Source organism: Cololabis saira, chromosome 12 (genome assembly GCF_033807715.1).
Source record: "Cololabis saira isolate AMF1-May2022 chromosome 12, fColSai1.1, whole genome shotgun sequence".
Lineage (NCBI taxonomy): Eukaryota > Metazoa > Chordata > Actinopteri > Beloniformes > Belonidae > Cololabis > Cololabis saira.
Genome location: NC_084598.1, coordinates 23,747,479 through 23,761,565, shown reverse-complemented (window position 1 = coordinate 23,761,565; position 14,087 = coordinate 23,747,479).

Sequence of the window (14,087 nt, the reverse complement as noted above, 5' to 3'; positions counted from 1 at the left end):
GTTTGTGACTTTGTGCAACATGTTCTTTTTTTTTTTTGTCTGCACACATATTAATGGTTAATACCATGCTGGTAAGAACCTAAAGGCATATATATGTGCATTGTTAATATAAAATACATATGATATTTTTTTTTTAATATGTCACATATATTTATCCTATTAATATGCATACATATATATACGCATACATACGCATACACATACACATACACATATATATACACATACATACACATACAAACCCAGTTTTTTGCGTCATGTTCTTCATGCCATTTGCATGTCAGAAATGTGAAGAACAATATCAAGTTCTCAACTTTATTTCCATAGCCATTTAGCCTCCTGGATCAATTCTTCACACAGCAGTGTCATCCTTGTGCAATTAAGTCAAAGCTAAATCCACTGAACTGAACAGCAACCTCACAACAACACCTATTCCAACTGAATCCTTTCAAAATGGGGACAAAATAGCAACAATGTGAGATCATTTTTTATTATTTTCTACGGAAAACAGTGCAGTAATCAGAGGCTGCTGTCACATCACAGCCACTTGTACTCTAGAATGTGCTGTGGATGTAATATTGCCAGGAGCGTAAGTAATGATGCATTCAGTAGCAGTATTGTTGAGAGGTGTAACAGTAATAATTATCATTAGTTCTCACTGCATAAACACAGAGTTAACTAAAAAGAACTTGATAAACGTGTTTGGAAAAACCCTCAGCTTTCAGAGAAATGGGTGACGGTTGGGACTCTAATAGCTCAGCTTGCACCTGGATGATTCAGACGGAGTGATAAGGCCTGACAAACTCTGGACATTTGGAGTTACACACACACACACACACACACACACACACACACACACACACACACACACACACACACACACACACACACACACACACACACACACACACACACACTCTCTCTCTCTCCATGAAGACAGTGACAACTGATGCTTTGCCACGGCTTGTTCAAGTTAAGAGTGCTTAAAAAATGTTGTTTACTGAGTGGGTGAATCTGGTCTATTGAGATACCAGAATAAACTTAAGGAAAGGAACAGATTCATGAATGAAGATTTGCAGCTGCATCGTTTGGCCAGAAGGACAAGGGTTTTGAATGTCTCTTATCTAAACACAAAAATACTCTGTTGCTATAGGTTAATGTTCAGTTAATGTATCAGTAATGTGTTGTAATGTTTAGTGTGTATTATGTTTGATATAATTTCATTATATTATTCTCAGTTGAGAGAAATCAGTGTTCAGTGTCTGGTTGCCTACAAATACTTCTTTTTTCATGCGAATTATTTATATTTTCATCATATCGTTATGCTTTTTTGTGATAAAGCACATGCAGAGGAGTCTGGTAGGCAACGGAGATTTCATTATCTGCTTATGACTGAGTCACTTGTGGTGCTTTAACGGTCCCAGAATGGCAGGTGACTCATAGTATTGACTGGTGATGGCTTTATACACACATAAATTAGAAAAAAAGACCACTTAAGTACTGCACTGGAAGCAAATAAGTTGATTGTAGCGAGCCTTATCAACAGATCAGTTGCTGATGAGTAAGGGGCCGTATTTGTGTTGAGTGTGTTTTGTGTCTATGTGTCCAGGTGTAGCAAGTTTACAGTTAAAGCCAAACCCCCTAGATTAGTGAACATACGCAAATCACCTTCTACATGCAGGTTACCTGGAAATCCCCCAGGGATCACACAAAAAGATATGTGTATGTGTTTGTGTCAATTGATAAATGAATTTCTTGTTTGTCTGTAGAAGTGATTGCTCCATGAACACATGAACTTCACAGTGTGGAGAAACCAAAGTGATACAGCAGTCAGCGCTGCACACATATTTGATGCAATGCTTTTGAAAGTAACTATGCTACGTGGTTAATGGCTGCGATTGTGTGGAGTTAATGTTACACCTGACGGTGATTCAAGCTATTTGGGAGGCATAACAGTTTTCAAAACTTCTGTTCAACGTTCACACAGTTGGGTAGGGCAGCTGACTGAGGCCAGGTGAGTCAGATGAATAATCTGACAGGTGAGGAGGCAGTTGGACATGCCATGGTGTTGGCATATGAGCTCTGTATGTGAGACATGGGAAAGTATGCAAAACCTGAGGTTGACCCACGTATTGCCACCTACCCCACCGCTCCATCACCCCAACAGGCTTTTGTTTCTCCATATTTTTGTCCTTTATTTTGACTTTTTCAAACTTATTTTAGATGTGCAAAATTGTTTTCTTCATGCATAAGTAAATACATTTCTTTGGACTATTTTTGCTTTTTATTTTGCAAATATTTTTTCAAAATGTGCACATTATTATTATTATTTATTAGATTTCTTTTTAAATTTGTCTAAATGGAGCAATGAAGCCAAACCTCCTTGCAGTAAATGTACAGATACATTTTATTTGCATGTGTTTACAAGCATCACAGCAGTCAAATGGTCCTGGTTCTTGGTTCTGGAGGATAATATACATTACTCATACGGGAATGCTGGAGATAAGGAATGGGACTGGGAACTGCTGGGACTTTGCATTCCCACGAAAGATTGTTTGTGTCCTGCAGTAGGCAGTCTTACAATCTTTGGTCTCAATAAACACTCATAAACCACAGACATGCACACAACCCCACCAGCCTTATCAGAATAACACATAAACTCGAGTGCGAAGCCTGTACATAAATCATCTGTTTTCACAGTGAGATAAGCAAAAGTGTGAAATTTTATCTGAGCACCAAGAATAAAATAAAACATCTTCATGAGATTTTCCAAAAAACACAATGAGGGGCCTTAGGGTCTTTGATGAGCTATTTTCAAACCAATCCCCACTGCACAGAGGAAAGTCCACACACACACACACACACACACACACACACACACACACACACACACACACACACACACACACACACACACACACACACACACACACACACACATACACACACACACACTTGCAAAGCCATGTAGTTGTCTGCAAGCACAGCTTGACCATGTCATGGTGTATCCTCCTGCTGGAAGCCCACACCTCCAATCCACAGCTGTCATAAGGGCAGGGTAGATGAAAACAATAGCTGCTTTTTCTATCCCACATCTGAACTTGTTGCTTTATTGGCAACACACTCTCATTCAACATCTGTCTGTTGTCTTGCTTACATGGTGTATGAAAAGGCAATGGGCTTGATATTCAAACAATATTGGTATTGCAGTAAAAAAATCTTTCACAGTTCTTTGCTGCACTGCATAAAAGTTATACCGTGGCATTGAATATGCAACGCAATGTTGTGTGGAATGAAGAATTTAAGTAACAAGTTACAGTAATTCCGATCCAAGCCAGTTTCCAGGAAAGCCATGTTGCATCTAATACCTCCCTATTGTTTAAAAATGATGTACTGTACTTGTGTATCATTTTCATTTTCATTCTAAAGTGCTAAAAATCTAGAGAGAAAACATGTTTAATAAGCATTCAGTCTGGGAAGAAATCACCCTACAGTATACTCCAATCTACAAAGCTTAAAAATATGTAATTCAAGGAAACACAGCCGTTTCTAAGTGCTCTTTGAGTCTGTAGCTCTGTAGCTTGACGTGGCCTTTATTGACAATTGGGAGACGTTCTGGGGAAAGCCCGGTCTGATTAGAAGAGACGGCATTCATCCCAACCGGGATGGTGCGGCTCTTGTCTCTAGTAATTTGGCCAGTTTTATTAGACACTCCCCCTGACAATGCAGGGTCCAGGCCAGGTTGCAGAGCTGCAGTCTTACACACTTCTCTGCTGCTTCTCGAGGACCAACGCCTGCCAATAAAAGTGTAGGATTGCATTATGTAATTGGCGACTCTAAAACTGTAGGATTACATGATGTAATTGGCGACTCTAACCAGGTGCCTAGCAAAATAGAAGTGGTTGCAGCTCCCCACCCTCCAAAATTTCACCAGGTGCAGCGTTATATAGGCATTAACCAAAATAACCTTTTAAAAAATTAAAACAATGCACATTTGGTACCAATAAGAGACCGAAAAATTAGATGCGGACTACTAAATATACGATCGTTAAGCTCCAAGTCTCTGTTAGTAAACCATATAATTACAGAGAGCAGGAGTGATATTTTCTTTTTAACAGAAACATGGTTACAGGAGGAAGAGTATGTTAGTTTGAATGAATCAACTCTGCCCGGCTACATTAATCATCATATTCCTAGAAGCACGGGCCGAGGCGGAGGAGTCGCAGCAATTTATAACTCCAGTCTCCAAACAAAAACTGAACCTAAGTGCAATTATAATACATTTGAAAGCCTCACGCTTAATCTGAAATTTCCGAGCTGGAAATCAGAGAAGCCAGTTGTGTTAGTGGTAGTGTATTGGCCCCCTGCTGGCGCTTATCTAGAGTCTCTGTCTGAATTTTCAGATTTCCTATCTGGATTATTGATCAGTACAGATAAATTCATCATAGTGGGTGACTTTAATATTCATATGGATGTTGAAAGCGATAATCTTAAATTAGCTTTCAATTCTATTCTAGAATCAATGGGTATCTCACAAAAAGTGGACAAACTGACGCATTGTTTTAATCATACCCTGGATCTCGGTATCACCTACGGTGTTGAAACTGATGATCTGTTGGTGTCACCTGTAAACTCCCTTTTATCCGACCATTATTTAATAACGTTTGAATTTAATATTGTCGATGTTGAAGTGCAAAATAGGAGGTATTACTTTAGCAGATGTTTGTCTGATGAAACTATTGCTAAATTTAGGGAGGCCATTGCTTACGACAGTGGGAAATAGTGATGTAGTGTAGGCCAGTGGTCTGGGTTCTGCCTCTGCAGATGTTGATTTCCTTGCTAGTAACACTGCTGATTTGTTGCATTCAGCTTTAGATGAAGTTGCTTCTTTGAAAAGGAGGGTTTCCAACCATAGGAGCTTAACTCCCTGGTATAATTCAGATAACCGCATGTTGAAACAAAACGTGCGTAAAATGTAAAGGAAGTGGTACTCTTGTAAGTCTGTAGACTCTTATCGTGAATGGAAAGATATTCTAATAGTATATAAAAAAGCCATTCGCAAAGCCAGAAAAGCTTATTATTCAATGTTGATAGAGGATAACAAAAGTAACCCACGTTTTCTGTTCAGCACTGTAGCCAGGCTGACAAAGAGTCACAACTCTGTTGAGCCGTGCATTCCTGCTGCTCTCAGTGGTGAAGACTTTATGAGCTTCTTTAACAGTAAAATCACGAGAATTAGAGAAGAAATCAACCAGCCGGTTGTGGGCGTTCCTTCAGCTTTAGCGACTTCCCTAGGCTCTGACTTGACTCTAGACTGTTTTGATCCTATAGACCTCCCTGAGCTGACCTCACTCGTCAATAGAGCTAAGTCAACGACATGTATGTTAGACCCCATCCCAACTCGACTATTCAAAAATGTTTTTTCTCTTATTGGTGCGACAATACTGGACCAAATCAACCTATCCCTAAATTTAGGATATGTACCACAGGTTTTCAAAGTTGCAGTAATTAAACCTTTACTTAAAAAACCTTTTCTTGACCCAGACACCTTAGCTAATTATAGACCAATTTCCAACCTTCCATTTGTATCTAAAATTCTGGAAAAGGCAGTTTCAAGCCAGTTATGTGACTATTTGTATAGAAATTATCTGTTTGAAGTCTTTCAGTCAGGGTTCAGAATGCATCATAGCACAGAGACAGCACTGGTTCGAGTCACGAATGACCTTCTTATGGCCACAGATAAGGGATTAGTATTCATACTGGTTCTACTGGACCTCAGTGCTGCTTTTAACACTGTAGATCATGGCATCTTACTGCATAGGTTAGGGCATGTTGTTGGGATTAAAGGGACAGCTCTACGTTGGTTTAAATCATATCTATCTGACAGGTTCCAGTTTGTTCATGTACATGAGGTTCCTTCAGAACAGTCGACGGTCTGTTATGGTGTTCCGCAGGGTTCAGTGCTAGGACCAATCTTGTTCAGTTTATACATGCAGCCATTGGGAAGTATAATCCAGAATCACATACACTTTCATTGCTATGCTGATGATACGCAGCTCTATTTGTCTATGAAGCCGGATGAAACAGAACCGTTAGTTAAACTTCAGGCAAGTCTTAGGGACATCATGGACTGGATGTCTGGAAATGTCTTGCTTCTAAATTCAGATAAAACAGAGGTTATCATTCTTGGTCCACAGCATCTTAGGAAGGGATTAGATGGTGTTGCGATGGCTTCCAGTGCAACTGTGAGAAACCTTTGTGTTGTTTTCAATCAGGATTTGTCGTTTAAACCATATGTTAATCAGGTTTGTAAAATAGCATTTTTCCATCTCCGTCATATTGCAAAGATTAGGAAAATCCTCTCGCAGAGTGATGCAGAAAAACTAGTTCATGTGTTTGTATCTTCTAGACTAGATTACTGTAATGTGTTGTTAGCAGGATGTCCAAGTAATTTGCTGAATAGGCTCCAGCTGATCCAAAATGCAGCAGCGCGAGTGCTGACAGGAATCAGCAGGAGAGACCACGTCTCTCCAGTGTTAGAGTCGCTCCATTGGCTACCTGTAAAATTCAGAATCCAATTAAAGATTTTATCACTTGCGTATAAATCCCAAAACGGCTTAACTCTGCAATATTTGCAAGACCTGATAGTGCCTTATGTTCCTAGCAGAGCTATCCGTTCTCAGGTGCAGGTTTACTCGTAGTTCCTAGAGTATCCAAATATAGATTTGGAGGGCAGGCGTTCTGCTAACAGGCACCATTACTATGGAACCAACTTCCAATCTGCATTAAGGAGGCTGACACCACCTCCACCTTTAAAACTAAACTTAAAACCTTTCTGTTTAGTAAAGCCTATAGTTAGTGTTTAGGAAACCTCTAGCTGGTGTTGGAAAATCTCTAGGTAGTGTAAACTCTAGTGTGTTAGAGTCAGTAGTCATAGTTGCAGCTATAGAAATAGACTATAATAAGTTAGTCTCAAATATAGCTTCGTGGTAGATATGCTGCTATAGGCCTATGCTGCAGGGGGGCACCGACATGATCCACTGGACGGTGCCTCTCACCCTTCTTCTCCTCTCCTCTTCCCTTCCTCTCTTCTCCATTTCCATTTTATTCTAAGTATCTCATAGCCATCATTTTTGTCCATCGTTCCTGTAGTTTCTTGCGCTGGCCCCCTTTTTCCTCTTTTGTGTATGTTTGCAGGCCGGAGCTTCGGGAGCTGCGTGCTGGCCTGCGGTCCATGTTTTACCACAATGCCAAGAGGGTAGAACAAATCAATGATCTTAAAGATGCAACTGTTGTTGCACAATCTAGCAAGGGTCATAAAACCGTTTCCATACAATTCAGAGTCGACTAGTTAATGGTGAGATAGTTCTTGGCTGAGTTTTCACTTGATACTCCAGCTTCCTTCCGCAGTCTAAAAATGTCAGGTTTCTCTGTGATTCTGAACCCCCATAGTAGTGAGTATAAGTGTGCGTTGTCGTTGGTCTGTATGGGACCCTGTGGTGGACAGGTGACTCATCCAGGGTGTGTCCCTGCCTCCCATCTAAGAGTCTCAGCAGATACCAGCAGATCCCCTGCGGCAATAAAATAGGAATAAGTTGTTATAGATGATGGATGCATGGATGGTTGCCAGAAGAAGCCTCCTCTTTCTAAAACGAACATGGAAACACATTTAACGTTTGCAAAACTACATCTGAATTAAAGACATCTGGAATAAACTCCAGTAGAATTTATAGGAATTTAAATGTTCAAATGCTTGCCAGAAGAAGCCTCCTCTTTCTAGATGGTTGCCAGAAGAAGCCTCCTCTTTCTAAAAAGAACATGGAAACACATTTAACGTTTGCAAAACTATATCTGAATTAAAGACATCTGGTATGAATTCCAGTAGAATTTATAGGAATTTAAATGTTCAAATGCTCCATTGTTTCAACTGTGTTTCATGAGGTGTTTGTACAAACCAAACACAGCATTTCAGTGAAAAAAAAACCTCATCCCAGCTGTCACGACTGGCGGTGGAAGGATGATGATTTGCGGTTGTTTGCTCCAAAGGCTTAAACTTAGTCAAAATTAGGTAACGCAACATGTCAAAGTTCTTGACACCAGCAAATCCCCTGAAAGTCAAAAAAAAAAAAAAAAGCAACGAAGGTTAAAAAAAGGAATAATTAAAGTCTAGACTTCAATCCAACTGAAATGCTGTGGTGGGACCTTAATAAAGTGAGTTGTGCAAAAGTAAAACAAACAAACAAACAGGCAAAAAACAAACAAAGACAATAAGCTGAGGATCAAAAGATTGGACAAAAATGGGACGACTACAGTATATGTATATCATGATGTTGAGTAGAAATGGACTGGTTAGACTGGTGTAATGGGACAAGGGAGATTTTCTTGACACACTTTCTACTCTCGGTACAAATTAGTCACGATTTAAATGCCACACCCTACCACTGCCTGCTATGTGCATTGTTTTATGTCCATAATTTATCATCTTCTGTTAACTGCGTCCAGCATGATGATGCAGCATCCTTTTGTGTGCAGAGAAAAACACAAATATGGCAAGGAGAAATTCCAAAGGGGTTATACCACAATGATATGATCAACAGTTTTATCAGGTAAGGGTTGAATCCATGGGAGGTATTTCTAGCTGGGTTTTTTTACTGTGATTTCTGAACATTTAGGAGTGTCCAGTTAAGTCAGGATAAGTATGTCAGGTTGTGTGCACAGTAGCGGGAGCTTGTTATATTGTGGTAGGGGATGGACTTCCTCTTTCCAAAGAAGACCATGACATCGTGAGTGACTTGCCATGATATATGTCACTTCTCTTTTGCTGTAATGTTGTAATACGTGACAATTTGTGTTGTAAAGTGCGCAACACTTGGCTCCTGTTGTTTTAGAATTTGTGCTGAGAGTGCAGAAGGGGGTTATTATGTCATAATGATGAGTAATACCATGTTTCAAGAGGTGTTTGATTGTGGATTATTAATCGTATTTAAAAACTTTGAAGAGAATAATTTTATATGTAAAATCGTAAAGAAAAAACACTTTAGACATTATATGTATGTATTGCCAAGTGTATTTGTGGCTAGTCTCTCATACTCAGAAGGGGCACCCCCAGCACTGCATAGGCAACCTCAACTTCTGTCTGTGATAACAAAAAATATCATTGTCCCAAAAAACAAAACATTATTGGTTATTAAAGTACTGCCTCAGCAAAAAGAGAAAAGAGGAATGTGTGACGGATGATTAGTTTCCCTCTGCATCATCAGATGCCTCAAATAGGGGAGAGACATGTCAATGCAACTAGAGAGCGGTGGTTCATACCCATCCATCCAGTTTAGACCAGCTGTGATTGGGCAAGAGGCAGGTTGTGGTCACTTCAGAATAACACATCAACTTAACGCGTTACTTGAATGTGGTAAAAAAGGTGAAGTGGATAACCATACAGGAAGAGTCAGGTTTATATAGACAGAGCTGAGTAGTGGTTTGTACTAAGAGTGTTGTCTATTTGTCTCTCACCTAAAACTTCAGCCATCTTTGCTTTTGCAATTTCACGAATAAATATTAACTTCTCTTCAACATGACTGACAAGAGGTCAGAATCATGAATTATTATGAACTACAGCCGAACCTCTGGACAGAGCATATTCTTCTTCCTGTATTGTACCAAAGGCAGACAGGAGCCTGACTCACTGTCCCATCTTGTGGTATATAAAGGTATTACATCTGTTACAGACCAGCAAATCAGTTGGTTAAGCTCAATAGATATATATCTGCAGATCTATAACAGATCTATGATCTATGACAGCCATTACTATTGTTTCTTTACATTCTAACACGTACTGCTTGATTTCCAACATCAGCCCGTTGGTGTTATAGGGCTTCACTCCTCCCCCGACACCTTTCGTCGTGCCATTAAATCTGTTGCATTCGATCTCAGTTGAGAACTGCACACCCTTAGGACCAGAATAATTGTGCAGAACCCTCAAACTTGCTTGTGTCTTGTACAGGACCTGAGTTTGAAGAGGGCAACTGCCCACAGAGGAATGGGTAAGGATGGAGTTTTTTGTTTTTGTTGATGTTGTTTTCAATGTTAATATAGTGACGTTTTATGGGTTGGTTTGTCCATAAATAAGCTATGAGAGGACCCACTGGATGTCTGACTTCCAGTCATGGCCCATGTACAATCATAGATGGACCTCCACCGTGGCCCCACATTAAATCAGAAATTACTGTCAAAGGCACTTTAAAAATATGAAAATGCTGTGGTGTAAAAAAAGAATCAAGTGAGCTCACAAACCTCTTAAGTAGCTCATTTAACTGATATAAGCCCTTTCACTGCAAGTGGGACTGTGATAAAGGGAGGGAGAGAGAGAGTGAAAGAGAGAGAGAGAAAAAACGTGTTCAAAATAGATGCATGACTGCCTTTGTTTTGAACTGAGTTAGGATTTTAGTATTGTGGTCTCTTTTCCTTTCTTTTCTTTGCTTAAAATAATCTGTCACCAACCTCATTTCCAATAAGCAGTGAGTAATGTTTTTAAACTGAAAACATTTATCTTTATTTATTTTAATATGGAAAAAAAGCAAGACCAGTTGCCTTGACCTTTGGCTATATGAGAAAAATAATTAAAGAGAAGCTGGGAAAAAGTGTTGTCATCTGGGTATAATCAAGGTATTTTATTCTGTTGCAATCTGTTAAAGTGATGAGTATGGACTGTATAAAAAGGACCTGGACAAATCATTGTTACATCCCCAACAGACTTCTGAAGAGTGAGTGTTGAAGCGTATTTGTTGGACCTGTGGAGGATGCCACCTTGCAAGGAACTGACTCTGCCGAACCCCAATTCCAAATATGTTTATTTCTACTGTAAAATGGAACATTTTACCAGGAGGGTCAATGAAGACCGTCTTACCTTTGAGCCAGCGCCTAGTGTTCGTCAAAGGAACTGCACAGATCGCCACTTGCACGTTGGAGTGTTTTCCAAATAAGTTGTTTTTAACTCTTCTTCCTAAGACTTCTTCAAACAAGGCTAACAAACAAACAAACAAAACACATCAAGTAACAGTGAGAACCTTTGAGAAATAGAATGTAATTTTTTTCTTACATTTTACAATTTGTTGTATGCACAACTTCAAAATCTGCATTAAAACAAACAAGACATGTAACAGGTGAGATTTTAAAAGCACATAGTTATAAAGAACATCCTCAATCACTTTGCTTCTGTAACAAAAATGATGTCTTAAATGCCTTGTAGCTTCTGGTGATTCATATTATTTGTTTTGACATGAGCATATTTGATTAATCACTTTCTATCAATGTGTAAAGAGAATTTCTGGTATTTTAACAAAACAAATCCCTCATAAAAATACCTGTTAACCAACTGTTAATTTGTGAATGTCTTCAAAGACAAATTAATAATTGTCCATGTGAATATCGCCTGTTTGTTGATGAACATTCATAGAGATTACTCATACTGTGTGCTATTTTCTGTTATTCTTAGAAATGAAAATAAAAATAAAGAAATCATAAATCCTGATTGGCATGAAAGCTCAGGATTCCAGTGACGGTATCAACTTGTTGTTTTCGCTCCTGTTGTTTTTGTCCTTGTTCTGATTTTAGACATAAGATGGCAGCATTACTTCACCAGACTCAAAATGAACTCAGGCAACCCATAAGAGAAGCTGCACAATATAATTGCATGATTTAATGAGATAATTATCACTGTGCTCAAAGTGATTATAAGTTTCATACCTCCCAGGTGTTTAATTTTGTTTTACTGGCTGTAATTTTCCAGCTACTTTGTACCATTGGGATGACTGGAATTCTCTGTGCTGGAGTGAAATCTAGTGCAATAAAGCTCCTCATCTTCATCTCTTTAATGTGTTGAGTCTCCTGGCTGTTTTACTTAGTTTCTGCATGAATGAGACTCTGTGGAGACAACAATACTCAGTCACTGTTAACATTCCACATCAGTCTCCTTCTGCAGTGACAAGACTGATGCTATCATACAAAACTGAGTGCAGCTACCTAGGCGGGACAAACACTCATCATTCACGTGTGCATGCAGAAGTCCACACCTGCACGCAAATGCAGCTCTACAGTTAGAAATGTGTTAACGCGTACATAGACATAATCAAACAAACCTTGCCACAGTAATCTGGACTGGTTTTCAAGGTCAATCAACTTTTTATGGAGTGAATTAACAGGTGTAACAGTCACATACACACACAAACAAAGTCACTTAAAAACACAAGGCTCTGATTGCAGTGCCAGTGGCGCTGCTCAGAATAGCATCAAACAGAGTGGAGTGCGTCTTTCTTTGGCAGTGTGCATGTGTAGACCTGTCTGCTTTACTCAGCTTATTTCCCCATATTATCCCTCGTTTATCACACTGTCACTGCAGAGAAAACAAGCAAAGTGAAAATCAAAACACAAGAGAGATTCATCTTGATTGGGCTTTTGCATCAGAGATCACTTGGTGTAAAGAAAGGCGCTTGTATCTGGCACTTTTATATACATTTATTTTAGTTAGCCAACAAGATTTCATGTGAATACTAATGGTATTGCTTAAATTAGAAAGGTGCATGGTAACCTTAGAAACTATGGAAAATTATCTAATAATATATGCATGCCAATGTATAAAACTCAATCTTTCTTCCATGGAACAAAAGACTTACATTATTTATTTTCTGTAACTGTTACGCTTGCTCTCACTGTGCACTGCTGTTTGCAGTTGTGAAGATTGTGCTCCCTCTATTGTTTTGTGTTAGTTATTGCATTTTAAGAGTAAAGCACAAGTAGTTTTTGTTGGATTTTTAAAAAAAATAAATGTTCATTGTGTCCGAGGTTCACTAACGACGCTACTACAGTTCACAACTTTGAACAGATGTTAAGTGTTAGATGACGTTATTGATTATATTTTTACCTAGTTGCATTATACTTTATAGTAACCAAGACAAAGATGGGACAAAAATAAAAAGGAAAAACCAAAACTCTTGACCACTAGAACAAGATGGCTCTGGAAAGTCATAGTTTAAGTCCACGTCTCACTATTGATCTGTTTCTATCCTGATTAGAGCGTTCTCTTGGAAGATGACAATGCTCCCATCCAAATACGTATATATCTTCACAGGCCCATTTAACACAAACAGAGATTTTAAACCGATGTGCTGAACAACACTCTGCTACCATGATCAAGACAGCCAATGAGAAGATCTTTTAGAAAACTTATGGTAAAATTTCAGTTCATGTTGGTTTTTCTTTTAATTTGACATATCAATTAGTCTGATCTGAATAACTTAAGTATTTATTAAGTTTTTAACTTTTACTACCACTGAAAGTAAAAATTCTGTCAAATTTAAAATGTGTATCGCTATGTCCTACTGTGCTTAAACATGTATGTTTTTGTTTTCTTTCGTTGTCCATCTATTTTTTTGCTGAAGCACTACAACCAGGAGAAAGTTGACAGCAAAAAAGAGATAGAGAAATGGACCTGAAGAGGGATTTTGTGTGTTTGTTAGCCATGCTAGTGGCTTTGGCTCTGCTTTTTTTCCAGAGGCAACACCTGTCTGTCAGTTCACCACTTTGGCCCTGACTAACATAGCATGACTTGATTGACATTCATGTTCTCCAGATGATGAATTGCTCTGACTGATTTTCTCTAGATCCAGCAGGTTCCAGTGCATGACCATGTTTACCTGCACGTGACCAAAGATCAATAAGAGTGACCGGCCATAAAGTTTTTGTCCCTGTGCCTAGAAAATCAATGTATTCATAGATATATAATTAGAGAGTATTATATGTATTTGCTGAACTCCATTAGCACATCCATACAGACTTCATTTTGTCTCCCACAAAGAGACCAGAATAATATTTCCAGCACCCTGTTTTTCCCCACTCGTTTGCACCCCCTCTTCACCAGCCACTTGCTCTGCCCTCGTGTCCTCATCGCCTTACCTCATCCCCCTTCTTCTGCTGCTCTTTCTTTCTTTCATTCATCCCCTTTGTACTGTGAGATGCAGAAAGGAAGAGAAGGGGGGGTTGAGGGACCTTTTGTTAGCTTTCAGGTGGTTTCACATGAAAAGCCAGAGTACACA